Consider the following 16407-nt stretch of genomic DNA (forward strand, 5'->3'; position numbering starts at 1 on the left):
AAACAAATATATGAATGGGGAAATTTACATTTGTACTTCATTAAAAAGACTGTTGTCATACATAATATTGGATTCTAAAAATTAAGACTGAATATCAAGAAATGTGATTAGACAAAGTATTCTTTAATGTCTAACTCATTGTTTCCTTTATCCATCCATTCATTTAAAAATATTTAGCAATTGAATTCCAGATGTTAGAAACTATAGAATTAGGCATTGGAGATACATTAACCAAAAACACCCATGTGACCTTGGTAAGATTTCCCTATTTCTATCTGGCCAGCATTATCAGCGCAGGAGGAGAGTAGTCTCCAGAGATCTGGGTCCTCCTGCAGACCTCTACTCTCACCTCCCCACTGATGCTCAGAGCTGGGATAACACAGTCCCATTATGGTTCATGATGTTGGAGTCATTTGCAACCATAAGGTCAATAAGCCGGCATCCCTTGAACTTCAGTGATGGTGTGTAACTCATCCTTCAATGAAAACCATCCAAATAGATACCCTCGACCTCATCCTTACCAACAGTTACATACTGCTTTCCAAACTTTCTGTCTTCTAACCAGCACCTCCTATTATTTCAACTTATGTCCTCTGGTATCCAATTTCAACAATTCTTTCATCCCACAGAAACCCATATTGTATTACCTTACCATTATTGCTTCTACCACTGCTCATGACCTGACTTTGATATTTACTTCCACTTAGAGTCCATAGTCCATCACTATTATCATCCTTTTAAATCACATTTCAATATGCTATCCTCTCTTTCTCCTGAAATCACAAAATAAAGCATTGCCCTAGTGAAATGAAAGTCTTTACACTACTCTCTGCCAGCACCTATAAGTCTGAACATGGCTGAAGAAAAGTGGAATTAAGCTTGTGGTTTCATGTCAATTCTATAATTTCTAAACTGAAGTTGGCTGTTAGTGCTGCTGTCAACCCTATATTATTTCATCAGTCTATTGAATCTTCCACTTTCCTAGGTAGTTATCATACAATTTATTCTCTGCCCTAAACCCTCGAATGCCACCTCCAATTTTCCCTCTTAGGTAGTAAGCTTCTACCTGTTATATTGAGAAGACAAAACCATGATCCCATCAGCATATTTATCTACCTGCTCTCTTTCCTGCTCCAATGCTGAAGCAGCCCAGCCTATGACCTCTTCAATCCTTTATGAATACTTTACTCCTTAGAGATTTCATCCCTTCTTGTCACTTTTTTTTTTTGAAAAAGCCCAACGTCAAAAATATTCAATTCAATTGTCCTGTGATGGTGTTAGCTAAAATTGGAAGTAAATGTGTGTTTTTTTCTCCCTAAACCTTAATTCTTCTCACTAATTGAGGCCTTGAGAATTCTTCTCTGAGTAAAAAAAGAAAACAAGTAGAAAGAAGATTGGAGATAACAGCAAATAATGTTTAGGCCCTGTTGAAATTAGCTCCCGGGCTGGACATAACACAGGTAAAGAGATGAATACCCTTGGGACTTGATGCTGCCTGGAATGGTCATCCTCATAGCAATTACAGAGACATGCAGGACACCACTGGACCTGCTCTGCTTGAGATCTAAGTCACAGGATCTTGCACTGCAGCCTGGACTTGCTACACAACTTTGGTTTTTGACACCCCTGACAGAAGAAATTCTCATTTGAACACTGGCTTCTAGGAAATCAAGTGGAAGGAGTTTAAAAATGTACAGAAGCAGAGGAAGAGCCTTGAGAAGGCATTGCTTCTGAGACAGGATGGAAGGGGGCAGGGCACAACCATTAAAGAATGAAACAGCCATTAAGAAGCACAGGATATGACAGAAACTGGTTAGAACCTACCACTAGGTTCAAGATGGTGAAAGATTCGACTTCCAGGAGACCTTGAGCCTCACTTTTTTTTTTTTTTTTTGAACTCTAGTTAGAATCATTCGTTCTTATGATTTTAAATATCTTATGAATTCTGAGAACTCTCAAATGTATATCTAGAATCCAAACCTCACTCCCAATTTTAGGGTCACCATCCCAACCACCAGTCCAGCATCCCTAGTTTATATGCCCCCCAAAGACCTCTAGACTTATTACTCCTACTACTTACTTGGCCTCTCATCTGACCACCTACTAGATATCTCTAGACAACACATCTTCCAGCCTTCTTTACTTCAGTTAATCACATAAACAGACACCCCATTTGGGGGCCTTCTCTTACCACCCACATTCAATACATCATCAAATTCTGTTGCTTCAACCTTTGAAAAAGTGGGACTACATCCAGTACTTGACCACTTCTTACTTGCTCCCCTGTCACCATCCTGACTCAGCCCCATTCTTTCTCACCTTTAATTCATCATTTCATCAACCTCCCAGCTGGTCTCTCTGTTTCCTCTCTTACTCTCCCCTCCCCCAGTTCATACTCAATACAGCAGATACAACAGCCAGTATAGAAATCCAGTTAAATCTTAAATTAGATCATGTTACTGAGCTTCTGAAAATTCTGCCATATCGTCGCATCTGTACATTTTGTAGTTGTCTACAGAATCCCACGGGATCTGCCCCCTGTAATTCCCTGTGAACTCACCTCCTTGGTTGACCCTCTCAACCCCTCTCTTCCAGCCTTGCTTGCCTCGAGCACGCTCAGTGTGCTTCCTCCTGTCTTTACACTACTACGGCCTTGACCTCGACCTTGCGTCTTCTGGGCTTGCTCTTTTCTTTCCTTTAGGTCTCTGATCAAATGTGGCCTATTTGATGAGGCTTTTGCTGACATTTCTATATACAAGAGTTGCCCATCCCTGCCACTTTTTAGTACCTTTTCCTGAGCCTGTTTTATTTTTCTTCATAGCAGTTATCATAATATGTTCACATAAATTCATCTACCAACACATAGAGAGATAAGTTTATTATCTATACCTTCCCACAGAATGTAAGCTGTTTGAGAACAATGATTTTATCTGTTTTGATTGCATCTTAAATATCAAAGCTTAGAATAAAAAAAAACAGAAATAGTGTAGAAGATTCATAAATACGTCTTTTTGTAAAAATGAATAAATGAATGAATTGTTTCTATTCTCATTGAGTCAGAGTTTAGGAGGGAAGATGGACATCATAGTTCCATAAACTTCCTCACAAACAATTTAACATTTGCAATTCAGTTGCTTTAAATTAGTCTTACAAAAATTACACAACTTAAGTATCTGTTAAGGCTATATTTAATAAAATATCTTAAATGTAAACAAGAGAATTTCCTGAGACACTCTGTAGAAGCAATGTTCATGTTCACATCCAGTGTACATATAGGAAATATGTACATATGACTTAAAACTTATGATCTCTATTATTTATTAAAACTTATCCCCTCTAGCTCAAAACTCAGTGAGTGAAATTAGTGTGCTACTATTTTGGCTCTACCCAATCTTCTTTGTGGATCTCCAGCTCCTTCAAATTCTGCTCTAAAAGTTTGGGTTCCCTTGTATGTGTTATTCCCTTGTGTTTTTTTCCTCCCCAAGATTCATGGGCTTCTGCCTGCATCCTGGATTAAGATACAAAATATAAGAAGTAAAAATGGGGGAGTTGATAATTGGCCCAGCAGCAGCCCATAATTAATTACGATTATGAGTCACATCTTAACATAGACAAAGTTGTCCTTTGCAGAACTCCAGGCACCCACACTGTCACAGGCAAGGTAAAATAGGAGGAAAGGAAATGGGCAAATACCTTAAAATAGTTAAGAGGATTGCCAACCCTGCAACTTAGCCTTAAAGAAATTCTCCAGCTGCACCAAAAATGAGGTGTTTCTCTTTGGTTTTCAAAGCATAGAGTTAGATCAACCGCTGAGAGTGAAGACGGGAATTACAGTGGGAAGTTTGGGGAAAAAAGAGAAGGTGTGAAATACCCATCTTGGAGAGTAGGAGACCAAGATGATGAGAGTAGGGTAATATGTATTCTGTGCTACTCGGAGAGTCGGTTAGAAGTGTGAAATCACAAAATTAAAGCAAAACCAATCTTCTAGGCTGTGTGATTTTCTCCAGTCATGTTCACAAGTTTGGTAGTACAAGCACACAGGTTTATTTTCTCTAGCACTGGGATTTTGTGAAGAAGGAAGAAAAGGGCAAGTGGGTTGAAGTAGGCCATATTAGAATGATTTGAATGATGAGACCTGGGATTCAAGCAGAACAAGGAGACAAGTAAGGGCAGACATGAGGGTCAACGGTGTTTTTGGGTAGGTCACAGAGCTGCTGCAGCAAGAGTCCTTGAGCAAGCAACCTGAAAGGATAGTTATGGCGACATATCCCCGGCACAGGTCTGCATTTGAAAATGCTATCCTTTTAGGTAGTTACGACAATCAAAATACTAGTGTACTCAACATAAAAGAAGAAAAGTGCCCCGTTCCCATTAGCAGCAAAGCAGTCCTAGAGCCTTGCTTTTCTCTGAACCGGCTGATGGTGTCTTAATCGGCTTGCTTCTACTGCTAGTTGGAATCCTGTAGAGCTAATAATCCAAAGTCTCTCCTCTCAACACTTAATGCTGGCGTGACCTCACCTCCAATGACACCCCAGCTCCTTTTACCCAAAATCTTAGCTCAGGAGAGTGTTGGGAAAAAGACTTACAATGATTAAGCACCAACAACATGCTGGATTTTATGTCGGGAACACACACAAACATGTATCTACACACACAATACAGTAACTTACACGTAACAGATATTAAAGATTTTGTTGACAACAAAATGAATGGATGCTATTTTATTTGCCAACAGTTAGAGATTTTCATTTGTTGTTTGCTCACTAGAGCATGCACTGAACTCAAAATTAGTGACTATTTTTCTTTCCAGAAACTCTTTGAAGAAATAAAGTAGTTGCTATCACTTTTGGTGTTCAGCTTAAAAAAATTAAATTAGAAATACATTTTAAACCTCTGCAGGTTAAAATGAATAACAAAAAGCATTCTAATCAAAAGCTCCATGATATTAATATTTATATTATATTATATTATTTATATTATATATATTATTTTATATATTATATATTTATATTATTTATATTATATTATATTATATTATATTATAAATATTAATATTTAAGCTCACAACTGGCTGCACTTGAGCTTAGAAATAAAATAACCTAATGGAATAGGTGGTACCGTATAATCCCCTTCCTGGGATTCATTGTGTCTTGCCTCTCAGAGGGGACAGCTGGTAGAGGGAAAATGGAAGTATTTCAACAGCAGATTTGTCATCTCATAAGCCAGCATTATTTACTTTAAAACTTGCACTAAGAGCACAACCACAGAGAACTGTCAATGAATAGTTCATTGGTATGCAAAGGAGATCGTCAACAATTTGCTAATATTTAAATGGAAGATTATCCTGAAAATAATTATAGGGACAGACTCATCAAAGAATATTTTATTGGCAGGTTTAAAAATTAGCATTCAATAATGAGATTTGCTTGTAGACTGGGGGAGAAAATATTAATTGAAAGAAAACAAGAGTGATTAGTGTGTTTGGGGGGTTAGAGAAGGGCTGGAGAAATTTGAACATTTTTATAAAGGATGAGAGCAAATGCATTATATACACTTGCTACTTTTGCTAAAATTAAATAAACTAATATTTAAAAAAAAAGATAATCTAAGCTGTGGCTATCTTTTGGGGCAAAGCTAAAGAAACAGAGTCCTAGTTTCAGTATAAACTCAGTTCTCATTGTGGCCAAAGTGTATATTCTTGTATCTGCATCGCTGGTTTTCTGAGTGTGTCCCATGCAACATCCATATCGAGAGACAGGATGATCGACCATGTTGAAGACCCTGTACGTTTTAACCTTCATTTGAATACTTATATAATGCATCTAAAAGGCTCTGAGATTTCCTGCAGTAAACACATCTGATGACTTTTATTTTAACACGCACACCTGCAAAGAAAACACTTCATTCTTTTCTTCACTCTCACACTACTCTGCCACACTCACACTTCTGACACCAGGCAGGTGGGTTTATTCCCCACACCAAGCAGTTCTCTGCAACACCAGCTGGCTGTCCTACAATTCATTTCAATTCTGACACTAATCCAGGAGTCCACCAAGAGTCACCTCATTATAACAAAAGACAGTACCATTGCCCAGAAAATTCCAACGGTTTTAGGACCCCTGTGCCAGGAACCAGGAGCAGAGACAAATATATATATATGTTTTCTATTATTGCACAATATGATTCCCATCTTATTAGACAATGCATTTATGCACCTATCCATTCATTCATTCATTTATTCACTGTATAGAACCTTTTAAATTGTGAAAACGGTGCTACCTGTAACATACCACAGATAAGAATGGACTGGAACATGCTGGGACTTTCCCTTGAGACATTGTGTTATAGCTTCCAGGCCACATCATACCATTTAACCTTCAATCTTATGGGCCTGTGGAAAAGTAAAGTAAGAGAGAGCAAATGTGGCTGGTGAATCTCAGCAAACCTTATTAGTCACTTGAACCACCATGTGCCATTGGAGTAATGTCTTACTTCTGATCGGATGCAGTTATTTTCATGAGCATTTTAAGATCCTAAATTAGAATAGTTTTCAAACCTTCCCATTCATCACATCTCCCTCCTAATGCGGCCTCTTCACCTTGCCCATCCATACCCATGTAATGGGATAGAGGGTATTGGGGTGTTGGGGGAAGCAGCCCCTACCTGGGAGGAAGCTGACTGAGGCAGCCTTTGACCTAGGAGGTCTCACTCTGTCCTTGGATAAACCAGACAAGCCTTGTTGAGTTTTTATGTTATTCTCTGATTAATTTCAATTTTGTTGGGGGAAGTCTAGATTTTGCCTTATTCTAGAGGGGGATAATGAGTGAAGCTACTTTTCACTATTAACAGCCACATTGGCCATAGGTGGGTCTACATCCAGAGACCTGTTTTTTGAACAGAGATATTCTTAGTGTGCTGTGAAGAAAAGTAAAGAAAGAAAGAAAGGAAGGAAGGTGGCCAGAATTGGGATTTAGGACTTGGCAGATGTTACCTTACCTACAGCTCGTTCACAGTGAGATAACAGAAGGTCCTATAATGAGGATAATGTTTTGCAAATGTGAAACCTATCCACTTTAATTTACTCCCGAGGCACGCTTCTATGCAGTGATCCACCTCCCGGGGCAATCCTGAGGTCCCTATTGCTTTGTGAAACGTGTGTGTGCATTTTAGGGTGAGAGAAGGATGACAAGCAGTGGAAAGGCCTAGAGAGGGGAGAGGGAAAGGGATGCTGGAGACGATGATGAAACCACCAGGGCTGAGGTCACTTTAGGGCACTCTGGAAGGAGGTGTCTAACAAATCACCCCCACTTGCACCTGGGCAGCCACATCCCGTGAACTGGACAGCAAGGTTTGGTTAGGCAGAGGGAGGGCCTCTTTTGCCTTCTCAGAGCGAGCCCTTGTTCCTCACTACCAGAGTGTGCCAGCCGCCCTGGTTTCTCTCCTGCACTGTGGAAACTGTTGTAAGCTAGAAGAAAACGCTGAGAGGACCAGATACTGCAGATGTTGCCAAGGATTTGGAGCAAACCTCCTTCTCACGTGGTCATCATATTTAGGGGTGAAGGGTTTTTTCTCACCAAACTGTTACGGATGTTTTCCTTCCTAGCCTTTTCAAGCTGCAAGATCGCACCAGAAGTGACCTCACCAACAGACCTCAGCAGTAAACACCAGCAGAACATCTGAGAAGGACACACTTCACTGTCCTTCAGTTCACTGTGTAGCCCACAAACAGAAGCTCCCCGGAAGCAAAGACCTGGGAGGATGCAGGATGCTTCCAGTATCACAGGACCACAGCTCTCTCTTCTCCATCAACACAAAATCATGTAACTCACACCTTCTCTCATGCATCATTGGGGGATGGAGTGCTGGCAGGCAAAGCTCTGAATGACAGTGCTTCTAAACGGATACTATTACCTAAAAGACGTTCCTACTCACAGTACCTCTACCACACTACCGTCTGAGGACTTAGAGAAAATCTGATCTGTTAGCGTAGAATCCCACTCAACACTGTCTCAGACCTGGGGACCCAGTTTATTACAAAGGAGAGGCAACAATGAACATGATTATCATGTACTTCAAATCAATGGCAAGTGACCAGCTGAAATACAGAACATTAGAACGTTGGGCTGGTGTGTTCCAGGATGCTGCATATGTACACCAACGGCATATATTTTAGGCAGTGCCCCAAGAGCTAGCACACATGGGTCTGTGTTCCAAGTGGTCACAGTAAATTGGCCCCTCTCAAAAACAAACACCGATATCTCATTTCTGGAGCTTGTGCTTCCCAATCTTGAAACCTTAGGCTTAGCTGACAGAGGTCTTAGTTTTTAATAAGAGACAGCCCCTACTAGGCTCCAGGGTAAGAGAACCACTGAACTGAAAACTACAAACCACACCCTGTCATTTAGGGTATGTGAAAGACACAGCAGACAAAGCTGGTGTTACTTTATTGGTGGTGGTCACTGACCCTGATGACTTTGATTCTCTAGGGTCATTGCTTAACCAGTGTGTCTGTAAACCAGGAAAGCCACTGGAGTAGCTCTCATTCTGTTATATCCAAGGACAAATAAAACTGGATAATTACAGCCACCATGGCTCCCCATGAGATGACAATGACAGCCTCAGAGAATCACGCTCAGATCACCCCACTAAATACACTTCCTAGACAGCCAAAGTGCTGGATGAGGACATTTGGAACGGTTGATGGAGGAGGAGATGTTGAGAAACAATTGCAAGTTTGGGGATACAGGTAGAAAGGGAGTAGTTTGCTCCACTTCACCTAAATTAAATCTTTTTTAGAGGTTGAGGCTGGCCATGACCTTGAAGCTGACCATTGGGGCTAAAGAGGTACAGTGAATCTGAGGCTGTGGAAGGGAAGGTCATAGGTCATGATCCCTGCCTCACATCTTCCCAGGTAACATTTTAGGGCTTTGGTGACCCCCTGGTTTCTGTTTTATTCTCCCTTTTCCAGCAGTATCCTGGTCTGGACTGAGAAGACTAAAGAGGCTGGTTGTCACCTCAGGCATCCAGAGTGTCCTGACTTAGTTGAATTCACACTGATGGGCCGTCAGAGTCCAAGGCCTCCCCTTCGCTTGTCTTTTTGCAGGGGAGACAAAGCAGCCCCAGTCAGGACGCAAGTATGACATTTTGTTTCAGAAAATTGAAAATAAAGCGGAGGATTCTAATGAGTGGCTGGAGTCTAAATACTCAAAAGTCTGAGCCCCAAAACCAAATTCAGGGCACAGAAATGACATTCTGGTAAATGGCATTGATTCCAGAGGTCAGATCTGTGCAAAAATGTAATCTAAACGGAAATAGGCCAAGTCAAGAAAAGTACAGAGGCCAAAAAATTAAAATGAACGTCAGAATATACGATTTATATTATATATATATATATATATATATTTTTTTTTTAACAGAAAACCTCAAAATCTCAGTGACCTACAACAATGCATGTTTTTTTCCCTTGTTTGGCAGGGACTAGTCTGATCTCATCTGAGTCCCATGAACTTGTCTACAGGCTACAGGTAAGACCTGGTTTTATTCCACACGTCTCATTCTGAAGTCCAGCCTGCAGAGGCAGTGGCCATGGGAAATTTGTCCTTTGGGGGGATCATAGCGACATAAGAGGACCCAAGAAACCATACAAATGTTTATAGTCTCTACCCATGTCATGTTCCTTCACATTCCATTGCCCAAAGCAAGTCATGGCCAAGCTCAAAGTCAGTGGGACAGGGATATATATTCCACCCCAATTGGTGAGAGAGAGAAATATTTGCTGAGTAATCATCTAACCTATCACTGCTGGGCAAATGGTGGCTTTCTTGACCAATCCTTGAGAAAAGATGGGCACATGGTATTTGTGTTTGTGCAATTGACTTAAAAAGCTATTGCCCATGCTAGATCCATCCTCAGATTTGGAGATCCAGCAACTCAACTTTGTCACTTCAACAAAAATGAATCAAACTTTCTGTGACTCAGCTCAACAGAGACCAATATACACATCAGGATGCCAGTTTATTAACTTATTAGGAATTGACTATTTTTGCTAAGTAACCTGGACATTTGTGTTGATTGATCAGAACCTTTTCTTCTTAAAAGCAAATCTATTAGGGTGTCATTTTAATAACAGCTTCTGGCTTGGCAAGTGTGTGAATTCAGAGTAGAATTCAGTGGGATGGTGCCTGACCACTCATGACCTTCGCCTATAGATCCCCGATATAGAGAGAAGCTGCCACTGGGTAAGCAGGCTTGTTGGGTATTCCCTGTCTCAGCCTCAGAATACACAGCACCAACTGGATTCTGTCACTTGGACTCATGTTTACCACCCTGCTCCTTATTGAAATGATCTCTCATTATATATCTAAAATAACTCATTAAGCTGGAGATGGTCATATTCCCAGCTCAAGAGCTAGTTTGTCTATTTCTAAGAACACTTTCTGTATATCAGAGCATCCATATGAGTTGCTTTCATTTGTCAAACTCTCTGAATTATAAAGGTGTCCATTATCATCATCCATAGTAGCTATGCATATTATTTAATGATTTATTTTCTTGTATATTCTGGATCATTGAGATTTCAAATATTCTGTCTCATTGTTCTATTGTATACTTCTATTTTGGGTTTGGTAAATATGGTTCCTCAACATGTAAAGATAACTTATTTGGGGGGCAGTGATTATTTTTTCAATTCTGACTTTTGTATGATGTCTACACTGATATCATAAAATAGTCATTGAAATATTACTTGACATCTGGCTTAATGCTACTGTTCCGTAATATGGTACAAATAAGTCTTTGGCATTTGAGAAAGCTGTGTGAACATTTTGAGTATCTGTTTTCTAATTTGTAAATTGGGGGAAAAAGTACCTGCTTTGCTTGCTGTATAGAAATATTGAAAAGGAAATTAGATAATGTATGAAACACAGTTAATTGGTCCATGAGAAGACTCAATAAAAGATTGATGAATCTGATTAAGATTTTGCAGTGTTTCTATGAACTTTCAAGCAATGTATATTATGAAGTAAAATGATTAAACTCTGTTAGGGATTGAGTGTTGTTGTTTTACATGATCCCTCTGTTTCAAAGGCCTTTTCGTCAGGAGATCAAATTAGGTTTTTTCTCCTTCCTTGTCCTTTGTTTTCTAGACCTATTGTACTTGTATATAGAAAAATCTTGATTGATTTATACCTATTGTTCCATTCATCAACAAATGACAATTCAAGCCAGCAAACAAAAGGAAAAGAAAATATTAGAGAACTGAGCAATAGACCCAATTTTAATTTTACTGCAAAATCTCCCAAAGGGAGGTAGCAACAAAAATGCCACTTTTGGCATAAGCAATGTGCATTTTTCTAATTCCTTCTTCTATCATGATCTTCCCTGGTTCATTTTAATCCTGATGGAATTCTCTATAATGGTCATTAAATTTCAAAGTACTTCACAATTAAGGATTAGTTAACTATTAGACCATATAACGCCACTCTGATTTATGCAAGCTTCATTAAAATATTTTTCAGCTAAGATCTGAGGGGGATATGAAATGCATCAAATTTAAGAATCTGAAACAGTTTAATGAGACTTTTTCCTTTCTTGACTTCCAGTTATGTGCTTGTGTGGTGCTAGATACTTCAGAGAATGCAAAGAACTATAAACGGTTGTTAATGATGACAAAAGGAGGGAATTTGGTATTTAGACAAGAGAAAGGAGTTTAAATGTATGGCAAGAAAGGGGAAAGGTATTTTTTACATTAGCATAGTGGTAGAATATAAAAGTTTTTGAGTCAGACTGAACTGGGAAGTTATGCAATCTTTCTATTTTAACCACGTATTAGTTTTCTCTTGATGTGTAGCAAATTACCACAAGCTTAGCAGCTTAAAGCAACATCCATTTATTAAATCTCAGTTCTGTAGATGAACTGGGACTTCTCTGGTGGCGTAGTGGTTAAGAATCTGCCTGCCAATGCAGGGGGCATGGGTTCGAGCCCTGGTCCAGGAAGATCCCACATGCCACGGAGCAACTAAGCCTGTGCGCCACAACTACTGAGCCTGCATGCCACAACTACTGAAGCCCGCGTGCCTAGAGCCCGTGCTCAGCAAGAGGAGAAGCCACTGCAATGAGGAGCCCATGCACCCTAACCCCACTCGCCGCAACTAGAGAGGGCCTGCGCACAGCAACGAAGACCCAATGCAGCCAAAAATAAATTAATTAATTAAAAAAAGAAAAAAAAAGAGTCCGTTCAACTGGACTCTGCTTGGAGTCTTGAAAAGCCAAAAACAGGATATTGAATGGCTAAGCTCTTATCTGGAGGCTCTGGGGAAAAACCCACTTCCAAGCTCATTCAGGGTATTGACAGAATCCAGATCCTAGTGATTGTAGGACTGAAGCCTCTTTTTCCTGAGGTCACTGGCTGTCAACAGAAGGTTCCTCTTTTTCCCTAAAAACCATTCACATTCCTTCTCACAAACCGGCCATGACACATCCAGTCCTCTCCTGTTTCAAATCTCTCTGACTTCCCTTTATGCCTTCTTCTTCTACCACATCCAAAGAAAATCCCATGATTTTAGGGTTCATATGACTAGGTCAGGCCTGCCTGAAAATTCCTCTATCTTTATGTCAACTGATGAATAATCTTAATTACATCTGTAAAATCTCTTCACAGCAGTACCTCATTTATGGTTTGATTGGGTAACCAGAAAAATAGATTCTTGGTGGGGGGCATCATTGGAATTTTGCCTACCACAAGCTATGAAATGGGGTTAATAGAAGAATGTAGCTCAGAGGATTCTTACAATGATTAAATGACATTACATAGGTAAAGAACTTATTACTAAGACTTAGTAAGTTTAAGAAAATTTGGCCATTATCAGCATTATTATTGTCATTGTTATTATCACCATTACATTATGATTATTATTAAATTCATATTTGAAAGTTTGGAAAAATTGTAAATAGGCCGTCAAAGTATATTGCTATTTTATGCTATGGTTTGCTTACTCTAGCAGGGAGTTATTACAGATAGAACCAAAGCTACACCATCCTATATGTATATTGAGAATATATACATATACATATATATTTATGTTATATTATATGCCAGTTTGTACCCTATCTTTTCAGTTTTTTTAAGTTTTCTGATGAACGGAATACTTTTCATTTTTTTAAGTGAAACATACATTAAAATAAAATGATGAAGAATTATATAGCATGCAAATAATAATCAAAAGAAAGCTAGAATGGCTATATGAATTTGAAAAAGAGGCTCCTGAAGCAGTATTATTACCACAATAAGGAAGGACTTTCATAATAATAATAACCAAATGATAAATGGGTAAATAAGCAAAAAAAGAAAAATAATCCTAAACATATACAAACCTAAAAGCAGAGCTTCCTTAAACATGATGCATAGAACTGAGAGGAGCAAAGGACGACTGTCCAAAATTACATATGGGCACTGTTAACACTCATGTCTGCAATTGATAGAACATGTTGGTGGAAATCAGTAAAAAAAGAGGAAGCTGAGAAATAGGATCAACTAAATTGACCTAATGTGTATTTATAGGAAACTTGGCCCAACAATAGCAGAATACGCATTATTTAATTGCATGTGAGACATCCATCAAGAAAGACAATATTGAGGGCCATGAAACAAACTTGCGAAAATTTAAAATATTGAAATCATACAAAGTATGCTCTCTGACCCTAATGGAATGAAACTAGAAATCAATAACAGAAAGAGAGCTGCAAAAAATCCTGAGTTTGCAAATTAAACAATATACTTAAAAAATAACATGAGTCAAAGAAGTCACATGGGAAATTAGAAAATATTTTTAATTGAACAAAAGTGAAAATCTAAGAAAGCAAAATTTGTTGAATAATAGCTAAAGCAGGTAAAACTTCAGTTCCAGCTCCAACATGTAAAGTGTTTGGCAGTTACTGCTCCTGTCCCCCAAACAGCAAAATCGTAAAGAAACTGAAAATCAAAAACTTATCTTGGACCCATCAAGGACTGAGGCTGCAGAGCAAATTACCACCATGAACTCTGGAAAGATAAGTGAATTCAGATTCACAACTGAGATTTGCTTAATCAGAGCGGAAGCTAGTGGAGCTGAAGCTTGTAGGAATTCTTAACTGGTAATTTCAATGAACTCCTGGGTATAGAAAAAATGGATACACCTAGCCAGGCTTAACCAAGGCAAAAAAAAAAAGAGAAAATAAAAATTGTTAATATCAGAAGTTTGAAAAGGCATTCATCACCACCGATCCCATGGACAATAGAAGGATAGTGAAGGAATACTGTAAGTGCCTCTAATACCCATAACTTGAAAACTTAAATGAAATGGGCTAATTCTTTGAAAGATGCAAACTACTAAAACTCACACAAGGAGAAATAGCTAATATTAATAGTCCTATATTATTAAATAAATTGAATTGATAATGATTTTTTTTTTTTTTCAAAAAGAAAGCACTAGGCCTAGATAATTTCACTGGTGAATTTTACCAAACATTTAAGAAAGAAATTGTACCAATTCTTCACCATCTCTTCAGATATTAGAAGCAGAGGGGCCATTTTCTAACTTAATATCCGAGGCCAGCACCACCCTAATACCAGCAACAGATAAAGGCATCCTAATGCTTTCAAGTAAGTTAATGTGTATAAACCACTCAGAACACTGGCACAGAATTAGCTCTTTACTATTTGTTTGCTACTAACGTTCTTATTAATCCAGAATTTACTTATATCGGCAGGTATTTGGAGGACTCCTAAAGGCAAGTTGGAATCACTGAAGTATTTTAAGCAAAGAAGTTGTGCAGGGCTATGTTTTCATTTCAGGAATAAACACAATCCATCTAGAAGCAGTGATTAGCAGCAGTAGAGAGGCGCAAGATGAATTACTGAGAAGGGCTTAGACTCTTTAGTCGTGGTCCAGGACGGAAAGAATGAAGGCTGGCTTCAAAACCGCACCCTTGGGAGAGGGGTTGTAGTGAGGAGACAGCTCTGAGAGATGTTTAGGGGGAGAACCAGCAGGGCTGGGCGCCGGATTTAGTGTGGAGATTGTGGGAGAAACGCTGCCCTAGGAAACAGTAGACATTCTGCACAGAATGAACACGCCTCCAAGGCAATTCTGTATAGCTGCAAACATCGCTGTGGAGCAACAGCTTTGTAAATCACTGCAGTGAGGTGCTTCAGGAGCTTGAAGAATCAGAGCATGAATGTTAAACCTCAGTGATCCCTGACGTAGGCATCCGAAATCTTTGGCATGAGACTCAAAGGTCGGCCAGGGAACGCACAGAAACAGAGAAGAGAGGGACAGAGCTTCTTTCCATAGCCATGTGATTTTTGCAAATCTCAGCAACGTACAAACAGAGACCCATGGCGATCCCTAGTGCACTCCTCTACCCTGGACACATGGTCTAATCAGCCAGGATGGAATTACAAAGTGAGGAGATAGTAAACACACACAACTATACTTCAATAAAGAAGAAAATAAAAAGTAAACACATATTGACGTTTTCTCTAATACCCACTGTAGGGCTGAAGGTTTCCCCAAAATATCCAGCACTGCTTAACAACATACTCTCTTTCTCGGATACACAGTGACTAACCTGAAAGAAAGCATTTGGTTCAATGCTCTCATTTTTGGGGGGAGAAGAAGTGAAGGGTCTAGACATGACTTATCCGGAGTCATCCGCCCTCCAGAGGCAGAGCTGGGAACCCACCGTGTTGATGCTGTTCCTCCTGAGCTCCTTTTTTCCCCCCTCGGCTGTTTTGCTCCTCTCCTTTCTGTCCCTTCCATCCATCCTTCCTGACGGAACATCTGATAAACATTACACAACGGAAGACGTCATTCTACATGCAAGTCTTTCTGAAGTTATTTCAGACAGGATGTTGTCCTCAGCTGAGTCACAAAAGGGACTGTCAATGAAGACCCCTCAGACGTGAATGGCATGTGTGAGTTTCCCCCGCAGGTAAAGAAACATGGATCTCAAGCCAATCAGCATCCCCCATCGCAATTCCCTGAGTATCCACTTTGGGTACCAGGAGCCTGATAGTCCTCCCTGTATGCCTCATCAGTCACTTCCTCACGAAATGCCTGGGAGATGGGGCCTGCGCTTGAGCCTTCCTTCCTGCCCTGTTTCTGCCTAGCAGTCCCCCTGCATGGTGTTTGCTGCCTTTGTGAACAGAGGCACATTGGCCGTGTAACGTTACCCCCTGCCGGGTGCTGTCAGCACTGCCATTCCCATCCTCAGGCCCCCAGCGGCTGTCCATCATGCCATGATCCCCCCAGACCAGCAATCTTCACTCTTCTCTTCCAGACGCAGGAGAAGCCTTTTCTCATCAGCATGTATCTCACAGGCAATTTTCACAACAGACCTTGGGAGGCCCCAAAACAGCAGGCTTCTCTTTCC

Source organism: Eubalaena glacialis, chromosome 17 (genome assembly GCF_028564815.1).
Source record: "Eubalaena glacialis isolate mEubGla1 chromosome 17, mEubGla1.1.hap2.+ XY, whole genome shotgun sequence".
Lineage (NCBI taxonomy): Eukaryota > Metazoa > Chordata > Mammalia > Artiodactyla > Balaenidae > Eubalaena > Eubalaena glacialis.